The sequence below is a fragment of the Castor canadensis genome, chromosome 16, assembly GCF_047511655.1.
Source record: "Castor canadensis chromosome 16, mCasCan1.hap1v2, whole genome shotgun sequence".
Taxonomy (NCBI): Eukaryota; Metazoa; Chordata; class Mammalia; order Rodentia; family Castoridae; genus Castor; species Castor canadensis.
In genome coordinates, this window is record NC_133401.1 from 85,702,648 (window position 1) to 85,715,732 (window position 13,085).

Here is a 13,085-nt window from a genome sequence, read left to right on the forward strand (position 1 = left end):
GTTAACAGCTATTTTAAATGCTTTAATTTATTTTGCCTTCTGTATTCCAAGTTTGGAAACAAGATGCTCTCGATAGCTCTCAGTTTTGGGGATGCTGCATGGTTCCCAGTATGCCACACTGATTCCTTGGTATTTTTATGTGATAAGTGACACGGATAGGAGAATTTAGATGTGTACTTGACAGGTTCAGTTAAACAACCTTAGTGTAGGGAATACTTGTCTCATGGTCATTGGAAGCTGAACATCAGCAGGTTTTGATGGTGAGGCATCATGAGATTGGTGAGGGCATTTATATGAGCCCAGGCAAATACTTAGCTGTACGCTTAGCCCTTGTATTCTTGGGTTCTGTATCCATGATTCAACCATAGTCAGAAACATTAAAAAAAAAATTGCATGGTACTGAATGTGTACAGATTTTTCTTGTCATTACTCCCTAAATAACAAACTTTCTGTACTAAGTGTAATAAATGATGTAGCAATTGCTTAACATAGGGGAACTTATGGGTAGGTTATATGCAAACAGTACACCCTTTTTATGTAAGGGACCCGAGCCCCTGACAACTTTGGTAACTACGGAGTTCCTAAAAGCAAATCCCACTGACACTGAGAAGTGACTGCTTGTGACCCTAAGCAGTGAGACCTGCTTCCTAAAACCTCTCTGAAGAAATTTTACAGATGTTCCTGATCTTGTTTCCACTTGTGTTAGTGATATTGAAGCATTTATTTTAGGGAATCAGCTTAACATTCGGTTTACATAGGATATTTTGGAGGAGAGGAGGTACAGGGATATAAACTCAGGGCTTTGTGCCACTCTCCAGCACTTTTTGCTGTGGTTATTTTGGAGAGAGGGTCTCCCTTTTTTGCCCAGGCCTGCGACCCTCCTATTTTAAGCTTCCTACCATTGCTCAGATGATAGGTGCTTACCACCATGCCCAGCTTTTTCCATTGAGATGGGGTCTCGCAATCTTTTTTGCCCATGCTGGCCTGGAACCTCAGTCCTTCTGCTCTCAGGGTGACAGACATGTGCTGTCACACCCAGATATTGATGCAGATGGGGGTCTTGTTAACTTTTTGTCTGGGCTGGCCTCAAACCATGATCCTCCTGATCTCTGCCTCCCAAGTAGCTAGCTAGAATTACAGGTGTAAACCACTGGCACCTGGCCCTTATTTTAGGTAAAGTTTTTCTTTGCTTTTTATGAAAGTGATATAGCTTGATGCTTCCTTGGTCAAATATGTACTGGTATTTTATCACTGTTTAGGACTAATATCAATAAAATATTCTTAGAATTAAGTGCTACTGATGACATCATTAGGAAGAAAAAGAAGTAGCTACAAAGAAATGTTTTAGGTCATCACTAAGACAGAATCAGACAGGAATTACATAGTATCAAATTTATACAGGATGCCTCGTTTTAACTCCCAGATGTGCTACTTGGAGATTTGAATGTAAATCAAATTATGATAATTGTCTTATTTAGTAATGTACCCAAAGAACTTGCTATTTTGCTTTTGTAAAAGTGACTGCTCCTGAAATACTACTATGCTGATATTAAATGAGAACAGTGTAAAGTGGAGTAGAAATGCCTTCTGTTTACTGTCTGAAGTATTTGGAAAGAAATAGAAAATGAGACTACTTGTCTGAGAGTAGAGTCTGATTTGGGTTTTTGTTCAATTTTTTTTTGTTTAAAATGTAGACAAATGTAACTTTGAATGTAGTGTAACTATGGAAGAGTGAATTAAAGATTATTGGTTTCCCTTTTTGAAAAAGGGAACCAGGAGGCATGTCATCAGAGTGACATTGCTTCTGTTATTACAACTAACATTTTTGGTGCATGCACCTTACTCTACTACCGGAGCAGTTTAGTCCTAAGGCAACTTTATTTCTGAGCCATTTGTGTTAGTCAGTTTTTGTCTCTGTGACAAGAGAACTGAGAAAAACAACTTGAGCAAGGATTTATGTGTCTCATGGTTTCTGCAGTTTCAGTCTGGGCTGACATGGTCCCAACACTGTGGGCCTGTGGTGAGGTGGAGCATCATGGCAGCAGGAGGGCACAGAAAGCAGAGTTGCTCACCTGTGGCCTCCAGGAAGCAGAGGCACAGAGAGGAAGGGTTCCAGGACAGAATGTGCCTGTCACACCCCAGTGATGGCTTCCTCCAGCAGGCCGTACCTTCTGATAGTCCATTCAACCCTGAATTAATCAGTGGGTTAGTCCACTGAAGAAATTACAGCCCTCCTGATCCAGTGACTTTTCTTGAGGCTTATCAGCTGCTACCATGTCCTTAACAAGTGAGCCTTTTTAGGTTCAAACTGTAACATTCCCATTGCATAATCTCAACGTGATCCTGCAGCTTCCTAGTTTTCACTTTCTCTGGCTTATCTGCTGATGTGTCTCAGTAGGAACCATGTTTTGGAATTCTTAGTATATGCCCCATCACCCTTCTCAGACTGTTCGCACTCTCTTCCTTACAACAGTCCTGGAAGGTTTATATTATTGTTCCCATTTGACTAATGAAAGAATAGACTCTTAAGACATTTAATAAGTACTACATAGACTAGTACAACCACTCTGGAAAAAAAATTTGGAGGCTACTTAAAAAGCTGGACATCGATCTACCATTTGATCCAGCAATACCACTCTTGGGGATATACCCAAAAGACTGTTACTCCAGAGGCACCTGCACACCCATGTTTATTGCGGCACTATTCACAATAGCCAAGTTATGGAAACAGCCAAGATGCCCCAGCACTGACGAATGGATTAAGAAAATGTGGTATCTATACACAATGGAATTTTATGCAGCCATGAAGAAGAACGAAATGTTATCATTCGCTGGTAAATGGATGGAATTGGAGAACATCATTCTGAGTGAGGTTAGCCTGGCCCAAAAGACCAAAAATCGTATGTTCTCCCTCATATGCGGACATTAGATCAAGGGCAAACACAACAAGGGGATTGGACTATGAGCACATGATAAAAGCGAGAGCACACAAGGGAGTGGTGAGGATAGGTAAGACACCTAAAAAACTAGCTAGCATTTGTTGCCCTTAACGCAGAGAAACTAAAGCAGATACCTTAAAGCAACTGAGGCCAATAGGAAAAGGGGAACAGGTACTAGAGAAAAGGTTAGATCAAAAAGAATTAACCTAGAAGGTAACACCCACGCACAGGAAATCAATGTGAGTCAATGCCCTGTATAGCTATCCTTATCTCAACCAGCAAAAACCCTTGTTCCTTCCTATTATTGCTTATACTCTCTCTTCAACAAAATTAGAGATAAGGGCAAAATAGTTTCTGCTGGGTATTGAGGGGGTGGGGGGGAGAGGGAGGGGGTGGAGTGGGTGGTAAGGGAGGGGGTGGGGGCAGGGGGGAGAAATGAACCAAGCCTTGTATGCACATATGAATAATAAAAGAAAAATGAAAAAAAAAAAAGTACTACATAGAGTCAACCCTCCATTTCCATGGATTCTGCATCCATGTATTTAATCAAGTGTGGATAAAAAATATTCAAAAAAGAAGGACTGTGTTGGTCTGTGCCTATAATCCCAACTCCATGCGGTGGTAGACGTAGAAGGATCACTGAGTCCTGCTATAGGCACAAAAATGTTCAACCCTACCTGAAAAATAAACTAAAGCAAAAAGACCCGGGACCATGGCTCACATGGTAGAGCGCCTGGCTAGCAACACGAGTTCCTGAGTTCAAACTCCAGTACTGTCAATATATATAGATAAGATATATATAAAATAAAATTGCTTTTGTACTGACCACTATTCCTTAAATAATCTAGTATAACAGTTATTTTCCTAGCACTTATGTTGTACTTGGCATTATAAGTAATCCAGGAATGGTTTGAGTTATATGAGAGCATGTGCATATTTATATTGCAAATACCATGCCATTTTACATAGGGATTTGGGCATCTATAGACTTTGTCACCTGTGGGGAGTCCTGGAACCAGTCTCCCACAGATACCAAGGGATACTGCATACTTTTTCTGGCAATGAAGGAAGAGTAGGTAGAAATGGTTTTTTGGCAGGTGTCTTGTGCGGCCAAAAAGACGACAGTATTGGGTAACAGTAAATAATATTTAATAATTAGAGCGCACTTCCTTGAGTGCTGTCGTATCACACTGTGTTTGACTTACCTGGCTCTTCCCAATCTCTCCTGTGCATTTTGTCGGCTTCATGCTTAAGTACTCCATTCCTCACTCCGTGCTTTATATATGCTGGATTTTTTCAACTCCGTTAACAGTCTGTGCTCTCTATCAGTTCTGGGTATTAGAACAAAGTATTCCCTCTGCCTAGGACACTTTTAAAAAATTCACCTTTTCCTCACTGCCTTATTCTATTACCTCCTACTTACCTTGTACATCAGACACTTCATCCTGTAGGATGCCTTTTAAATCCCAAATTCTAAGAGTTCCTTTCGTCTATGTTCTGTGACACCTGTACTCCCCTGTTCTGGCACTCATTGCACTCACTGTATTGTGAGAACACTGTTCTGCCTTGGTTATTGCTACCACTCCCAAGGGCTTGCATATGGCTTGTGTGCTTACTACTAACTTGACTATATATTCAGTAGAATTCTTAGGAATTGGGTCTGGATCTCATGTTTAGTACTTTGAGGCTATATTCTTGAGTTGAAAAATGACGTTGACTTTAGTGAAATTATTCAGCAATTTTAAACCTCTTGGAAATTTTACAAAGACTTGTACATACAACAGAATATTATTGATATAAATAAGTGCCTTGGAGATCAAGGTGAAATCACTGAAGAGACTTAAGTGATGTATGTAATAGAATTATGTCTGATAAGTGAGAAAGAAGCGTTGGAAATGGCAGCCGTAGGTATCTGTGGAATGATTTCTCTGTGCAAGATACTTTTCTCAGACTTCAACAAGCATATCTAATTTCATTCTCAAAACACCATTATGGAAATTGTTACTTTGTTGACACCCTCCCTTTTATAGACATGAGAACTGAGGCTTAGAGTGTTGTATTAATGTGGTTGAACCTGTGTTGGAACTTGGACGCCTGACTCCAGAGTCTTTTCTGCTAATAACCACTGTGCTGTATGCCTCTTAGTAATGGATCTTTACACTAGGCTACCGAATGGCTCTTTATTAGACTACCTGTCTAATAAAACCCGCCTCTTCTACATCCCCATTTTAAGGAAGAATGATACTGAACCCCAGATTTCTCCTTCGTAATTCTGGTATCTGATCTGTCACCTGATTCTGTTGGTTTTATTTTTGAGTATCTTTCAAGTCACTCTTTTCTTCTGCCCCTTTCTTTATGTCTTCATTGTCAGTGCTTTCATTCCTCATTGGATTTCAAAGTATTCTCTTTTTCTCTTTTTCTTTTTCCCTACTCCAGTCTATTTTCATATTGCCACCACGGTAACCTCTTCTTTATTAGAGAATGTCTGATGTCTTGAACTCTCACAGCCCATTATCCACCCATCACATGAGAATGCTTTGGTTTATTTGTTTCAGATCTAAATGTCTTTAACTGAGCATTGAAGACCCTTTGCTGCTGATTCTGTTTTTGTCATATCTTGCTCAAAAGAAACAACAATCCTAAATTTAATATCTTTTTCACCCATGATTTCAATCATTGCCTGCATTTCTATGTATAAACAGAACATAGTGCTTTAACTTTGTGTAAAAGTATGCAGTTTGGATCCTCAGGAACATGCCTCTTGAGCAAAACTACTGTGGGATTGCCTGTGGTGGTGTGCATGTGTCTAATTATTGAATGGTATTGCAGTGCATTACTGTGCCATTCCATCCTCCTTTTTCTGTTGGTATATGTTAGGCTATTTCTGGTTTTTCAGTTTCCAAAACAGTCTATAGTAAATATCCTGTGCCATTCTCCTCATTATGTATGAGAGTCTCTGAAGATAACCAGCAGGAGTGAATTTCTGGACTATGGCACACACATATCTCTAGATTTTCCAGGTGGTCAGGTTGTCTTTCTAAATGTCATAACAGTTTCTTTTTCCTTGCCCACTGGATATCAGAGGATATGCTTCCGTCGCTCTGCATTTTTTTCATGTTTGCTTTGTAGACTTTACATTTTGCTAGTCTTTAGGAAACATGTTTCTTCTTGTGCTAAGAATTCTGTATTGGTCTCCCATGATTTACAAAATGGCCAAGATCTATCCACCTTTGACACCTTCCTCCACCCCCTCCACTCTGTGACAGAATTGGCACCCTCCAACTGTGCTGCCCTTCCTTACCTGTTCTCATTCATTGCACTGATCACTCGAAAGCAGGATGGTCCATCTCCTAAGTTTTCCGTCCAAAAGGAACATGGGCAAATAAAAATATAAAATGTATGCATTCAAATAGAGTACAGTGAAAAAGGAAGAGAGAAGCTGTTAAGTACATGCTGCCGGGACCTTTGATTACCTGTGTGTGAAAATTTGGATTATGACTTCCTGTTGTACAAAGTCAGTTCCCAGTAGATTAGAGGACACTATGAGACATAGATGATCTTCATGATTTGGGGGTAGAGAATAATGTTTTAAGTCATAAAAAGCCCCAATTCAAATCCAAAGGCTGATGAATTCTACCTCTATTAAAAGTAAAAGCTCTTGTGGATCAGAACACACAATAAACAAAGTAAAAAGAAAAGCCATCGACCGGGCAAATGTTCACGGTACATGTAACTTAAAGAGAATCAACATTCCAATATTGATTTATATAGTATCTATGAGTAAAGCAGAGGATATATGGTTCACAGAAGACATTTCAGCAGCATATGAACTGTGCCTTAGCCCTTCAGTCTGTTTTAAGGAATGCCGTGAGCAATGGACACTCATTTTCACTCTTCTGGGGACTGGGAAGTCCAAGAGCCGGAGCCGGAGACCAGATGAGAATGACTCGGAAGAAGTTGCGTATGGCAGTGGGTTCCAAGAATACCCCACATGCTAGCTCATGAAGCAAAACTTTGGAAGGACTGAAGTAACATACGGTGTGATCACAACAGGAAAAACGTATGCATTTGTTTACGCACTCAGGGAGTCATACCAAGGCTTCACAGTGCTAAAGCAAGTGCTCTGACAAGCGCCACTGAGCTACATCCCCAGCATCTCCATCCCTCACAAGGGAGTAAAAATACTTGCAGATAAATAAAAATGAAGGCACAGCATACCAAAATGTCTAAGACACAAAGAGTACAGAGGAGCAAATTTATAGCCATAAACACCTACATTCAAAAGAAAAGCCAGGTGTGGTGGTACACATTTGTAAACCTAGCTCTCAGGAGGCTGATATGGGAGGATTGAAAGTTCATGGCTAGCTTGGGTGCAGAGTATGACCCTGTCTCAAAAGTAAAAGAAAAAAAGATTTCAAATCAGTAGTCTTAACACACTGGAAAAAGTACAAGAAACTCAACCAGAAGTGAGCAAAAAGAAAGAATACAATACAGACTAGGGTGGAAATTAATGGCATAGAGATTGATTGATTTATTTTGAAATACTGAGGTTTGAACTCAGGGCCTTAGGCTTGATAAGCAGGCACTCTACCACTTTCAGCCACTCTCCCAGCCCTTTTTTGTGTGGGGTATTTTCACGATAGGGTCTCGCAAAGTGTTTGCCCAGGCTGACTTTGAACTGCCATCCTCCTAATCGCTGCCTCTCAAATGGCTAGGATTACAGGTGTGATCCACTGGTACCAGCTGTAATAGAGATTTTAAAACAATAACAAAAATCTACAAAACTCTTAAGTTGGTTCTTTGTAAAGAGCAACAAAATTGACAGACTTTTAGCTGGATTGACAAGGGGTGGGGGAGAGGAGGGAGAAGACAAAATACTAAAATGAGTCAAAATTATGAGTATTACTACTGATCTTACATAAATGGAGTATAATGAAATATTATGGACAGTTGAATGCAAATAAATTAGATAACTTAGATGAAATGGACAAATTCCTAGAAAGACATACATTCCTGAAAATTTGAATAGACATAGAACAATTGAAGAGTTTGAGTTAGTAATCCAAGACTACCCAGAAAGAAGAACGCAGTTCCATATGGCTCCCCTAGTGAGTTCTTCAAACAAAAGAACTGTGTCAGTTCTTTCCAAGTGCTACCTGAATGTAGGAGAGAAGCAAACAGAGGTGTGGCCCTGATACTAGAACCAAACAAGTGCATCACAGGAGAGACAGTCAGTATCTTATAAAAATAGTTGGAGAAAATACTAAAAAAAACTGAATCCAGCATAAGTGCTTCCCCTAAAATCAAGAGTAAAATAGAATGGCTACTTTTTAGACTTAAGCATTATTAGGAGTTCTGGCCAGTAAATTGAGCAACAAAATGAGGCAGAAATAGGAAGGGGGAATTAAAACTGTTTACCGCCTACATAGAAAATTGTAAGAATCCAGTAAAACAAATGAACATCAGTAAATACGCAATATGTAATAACATTACTAAGTGTACACAAGACAAAAAGTTGAATTTCTGTGGACATGTAATGAACAACCCTAAAATGAAATGAACATAGCATTCTATTTAAGAATTAAATACTTATGAATATATTTAATGAAAAGAGTGTAAAGCCAAGTGCAGTGGTTCACACCTGTTATCCCAGTTAGGAGAAAGGGAGTGATCAGGAGCCAAGACAAAGTTCACAGGACTCCAAGAGCTAGGCATGGTGGCACACCCGTCATCCCAGGAAACATGAATAGGAGGATCACAGTCCAGGCTGGCCTGGGGATAAGTGGGAGACGCTATCTCAAAAATAACTAAAGTAAAAAGGGGTGGGACCTTTGGCTTAATTAGTAGAGCACCTACTTAGCAAGTGCAAGGCCCTGAGTTGAAACTCCAGTACCACCCCCCTTCAAAAGAAGTATAAAGCATACATACACTCATTGAAACAAAGTAAAGGGGATATAATAACTAGAAAGAAGACCCTCTGGTCATGCATCAGATGGTGTAGTGTTGTTAAGGAGGAATATTCTGCAAACTGACCTGCAGATTCTATACCCTCTACTAAAATCTTTGCAGGAATTGACAGGCTTATCCTAAAATTCACATGAAATTAAAAGGACCCAAAATAAAATAATTTTGAAAAAGAACGATCTTGAAAGTTCATCGTAACACTTGATTTTTTGACAAGTGTGCCAAGGAATTCTGTGGCAAAAGAGTAGTCTTCTATAAATGGTGCCAGCACAAGTGGACAGCCACATGAAAATGAATGAAATTGAATCCCATACACACACTGTACACAAAAAAAGGCATAATGAATCCAGCCTAATTGTGGCAATTGAAAATACAAAACAAAACTCTTAAAATATAGGAATAAGTCTTCATGACTTCAGATTGGACAGTGGTTTCTTAGATACAATATCAAATGTGAATTGATACAGTATCAAATATCATCAGTGAAAAAAGTAGATACTCTGGATTTCATCAAAATGGAAGTCTTTTGTGCTTCAAAGGACAACATTTAAGAAAATCAAAATATATCCCACAAAATTGGAAAAGGTATTTGTAAATCGTGTAGCTAAAGATCTTGCATCAAGCATATATAAAGTTTTACAACTGATAAAAATACTGACTCAATTTAAGTATGAGCAAAGTTGGCGGGGATGTATCTTAGTGGTAGAGCACATGCCTTACGTGCTCAAGGCCCTGAATTGAATCTCTAGCTTCAAAATAATAAATAGTAATGCAAAGGATCTAAATAGACATTTCTCCAGAGAAGATGCACGAGTGGCCAGTAAGCACATGGAACGGTTATTTAATGAGGGAGGCTCACATCAGTACTGCAGTGAGAACTACTTCCCACTTACGAGGATGGGTATAATAAAAGCGAGATATATTAAGTGAAGGTGAGAATGTCAAAAGATAGACTTTCTGAAGGGAGAGTAAAATGGTGCAAATAATTTGGAGAGCAATTGTGAGTTCTTCAGAAGGTTAAACATAAAGCTACCATAAAATTCAGTAATTCCACTCTTGTACATATACCCAAGGGAAATGCAACCCTGCATCTGCATTAAAAACTTTGCACAGATGTTCATGGTAGCATTATTCCTAGTAGGCACAGAATAGAAAAAAATCTGAATGTCCATCAACTGGTAAATGCACAGACACAATTTGGTGATTCTCAAAATGGAATGTTATGAAGTCATAAAAAGAAATGTAGTACTGACACATGCTACAATGTGGTTGATCACTGAAAATATGTTCAGTGAAACTAAGCCAGTCACAAAAGCAAATATAATTCCATGTATATGAAATGTCCAGAATAGGTACATTCATAGGAGAAGGAAGTAGATTAGATTATGCATTGCACAGGAGTCAAATTGTTGGAGATTGGGCACTCCTGGCTAAAAGGAGTATTTTTTTCTGGTATTAAAATAATCGAACAATGACTTGGGGGATGCTTGCATATGTCTGTAACTACATGGAAGACACGTGAAATGAAGGTGCATGAGTTGTGTGAATGCCTCAAAGCTGTTGACAAAAAGAGACTAAAACATTTCAGATAGACCAAAGATTCAAATAAGCACATTGAAAAAGGGTATCCCCATGGTTAATATGAATATAAAGATGTTCAGTGTTGTTATTGATCATAAGAGAACTACTCATAAACATCCAAGTAAAATGTCATTGCACTTTTGTCAAAATGGCTAAAAATAAAAAGACTGACAAAACCAAGCCCTGACAATGATAAGAAACATATGGCGCTGTCATTCATTCTGGTGGGAGTGTGAATTTGTGTAATTTGCTGGCATCTACCAAGTTGAACATAGCCTACTCCTCGCTTCTCATCTTAGATGTTTTCCCAGGGAAGATGAGGTTACCAAACACAAAAATGTTCATAGATGAGATCCAAGAATGGGAAGCAACCCAAGTGTCCGTCAGTAGACAAATGGATAAATAAATTCTTGTATACTCATAGGATGTAATATCACATAGCAGTCTTGAAAAAGGAAAAAACTGTGCTGCACAAAGCATTAGGTTCAGTTTATGATGATGAATTTATAATAATTGGCTTAGCTGTGATGATGAATGAGAGAGACACAAAATGTGCAGACTCTGTGATCTCCTTTCCCAGTTTTTGGAGGAGAGTATAGCTAGGGGAGTAAATAAATGTGCCTACTGGGGACTCGAAGTATTTTGTTATGATGGACTTACATATATATACACACACAAAGACTTACCAAGCCTGTCATTTAATTAGGATTATGCACTTTGCTGTGTGCATATCATACCTCCTTATAGTTTTTTTTTAAACAAAAGATTATTCAGAGAAGCCTGCTGTATAATTGTGGAAGAAAGATGAAAAGGAGAAATGGGTAAATGATGACGCCGTGGGATTCTTATGTAACAATGAAACTAGTGATCTGAAATGACGTTCACATTTGGATAAATCAAAGCCTCCATAATATCATATGGAAAAATATATGCACATATGGTAGTCTCTGTGTCAAAATGTCAATAGTGTTGTTTGTTCTTTAAGTATGTAGTGAAAATACAGAGATAGGCATAGGATTGGTGAATACTAAATCCTGGATAATGGTTTTCTCTGGTTACTAATGGAATGGAATAAGGAAGGCACTTTCATCTGCATGGTGAGAGTGTGCAGCCTTTATTGGATTTTGTGCCTTTTTCAATAGTTGAAGTATTTAGTAATAAACAAAAGGAATTTAATTTAACATAGGCTGAGTACTCACAGTTATGCCTCCATTCCATAGAAACTCTAAAATCATGATGGTAGAGGAATAAAAAGAAATAAATACTTCTGAGGGAAAAAGTTGGAGTAATATTAGAAGATCATGAAGCAACTCATTGTCAGGTGGTGTTTGTTGTAATACTCCTGGGAGATCTGGACCTTAAATTCTTATGGGGAAGAAAGCCAATAGTTAGCCGGATGATTTGCACTTAGAGCCAGGCAAAACTAAGAACACTGAGTGCCAGGGGTCAGGGTCTATCTAAAAACAGGGGAAATAGCCAGCATGATAGTCCATAGCTATAATCTCACCATCTCAGGAGACAGAGGCAGAGACAGGATCAAGAGTTGGAGGCCACCCCTGGCAAAGTTAGGGAAACAAAATACAAGCTGAAAAGACTGGGGCATGGCTCAAGTAGTAGAATGCTTGCCTAGCATGCTTAATACCCTGAGTTCAATCCCTAGTCCAGGAAAAAAATATGAGAAGTGATTGAAAATGTATATTAGGATTAATTCAATTTCCACAGCCCCTTCCTATCCCAGTATAGCTAGAAACTTTCTCTCCAAGTCTCTCTTCTAAGAGATACGTAGTTTTTGTTTGTGAAAATCTGAACAACTAGAGATAAGAATGAGACACTGGAGCAAAAGACTCCTAGATACTTTGCAGCTATTGTTACGGTAAACAGGCTAACAGTTCACAAAAGCAGGAGTTTGGCAAAATGCTTTTGTGATAAAGAAGTGTCTTTAAAAGTGAGACCTGCAGATATTCAGACATAGATAATCCCCAATTTAGTGTGTGTGTGTGTGTGTGTGTGTGTGTGTACATATATATATACATACATACATACATATATTTTTTAAGAGTGGGATGTTTGGGAATGGAGAAACATGGCAGACGTGTTCCCTGCTTGTCTAGAGAGCAAGGCGACTTGAGACTTTAGGCCTCTACAGACTGGCCAATTTGTCCTCCAATTGTGTGGGCTCTTCCCAAGATACATAAATATTCTACTCAGTGGTTAAGTAATGTGTAATCACAATTATCCAGCATAATCATGGTGTGGCTAACAGTCAGAACTGTATGTGTGTGTGAGACGTGGTTTAAGACAGAAATCTGTGTATATCCAACAGACTTTCTTATAATGAATCAGGATTTCATAGCACTTACTCACTAGCAAGTGTCACTAGTGTTTTCCTCTGTTTCATTATATGGCATTTGCTACCATTTACCACAATTACAAATTTTCTCAGCTTATTAATTGAGCACAGTTTTATTTTTTTCACTTAAGATTTTATTATTATTATTAAGTACCATTCCTGTTTCTCTTTGTAGTGATATTTTTTGGTTTTCTTTCTTTTTTTAAATATTGTTGTACTGGGAATAAATTGTGACATTTACAAAAGTACTT

General features: G+C 38.6%; 1 protein-coding gene across 10 annotated transcripts in view; it reads left to right on the top strand.

The window, feature by feature from the left end:
• The window catches only part of Ranbp17 (RAN binding protein 17), a 281,635-nt gene that overhangs the window by 70,670 nt on the left and 197,880 nt on the right, over positions 1-13,085 (top strand). The gene's annotated exons all lie outside the window — the stretch shown is intronic.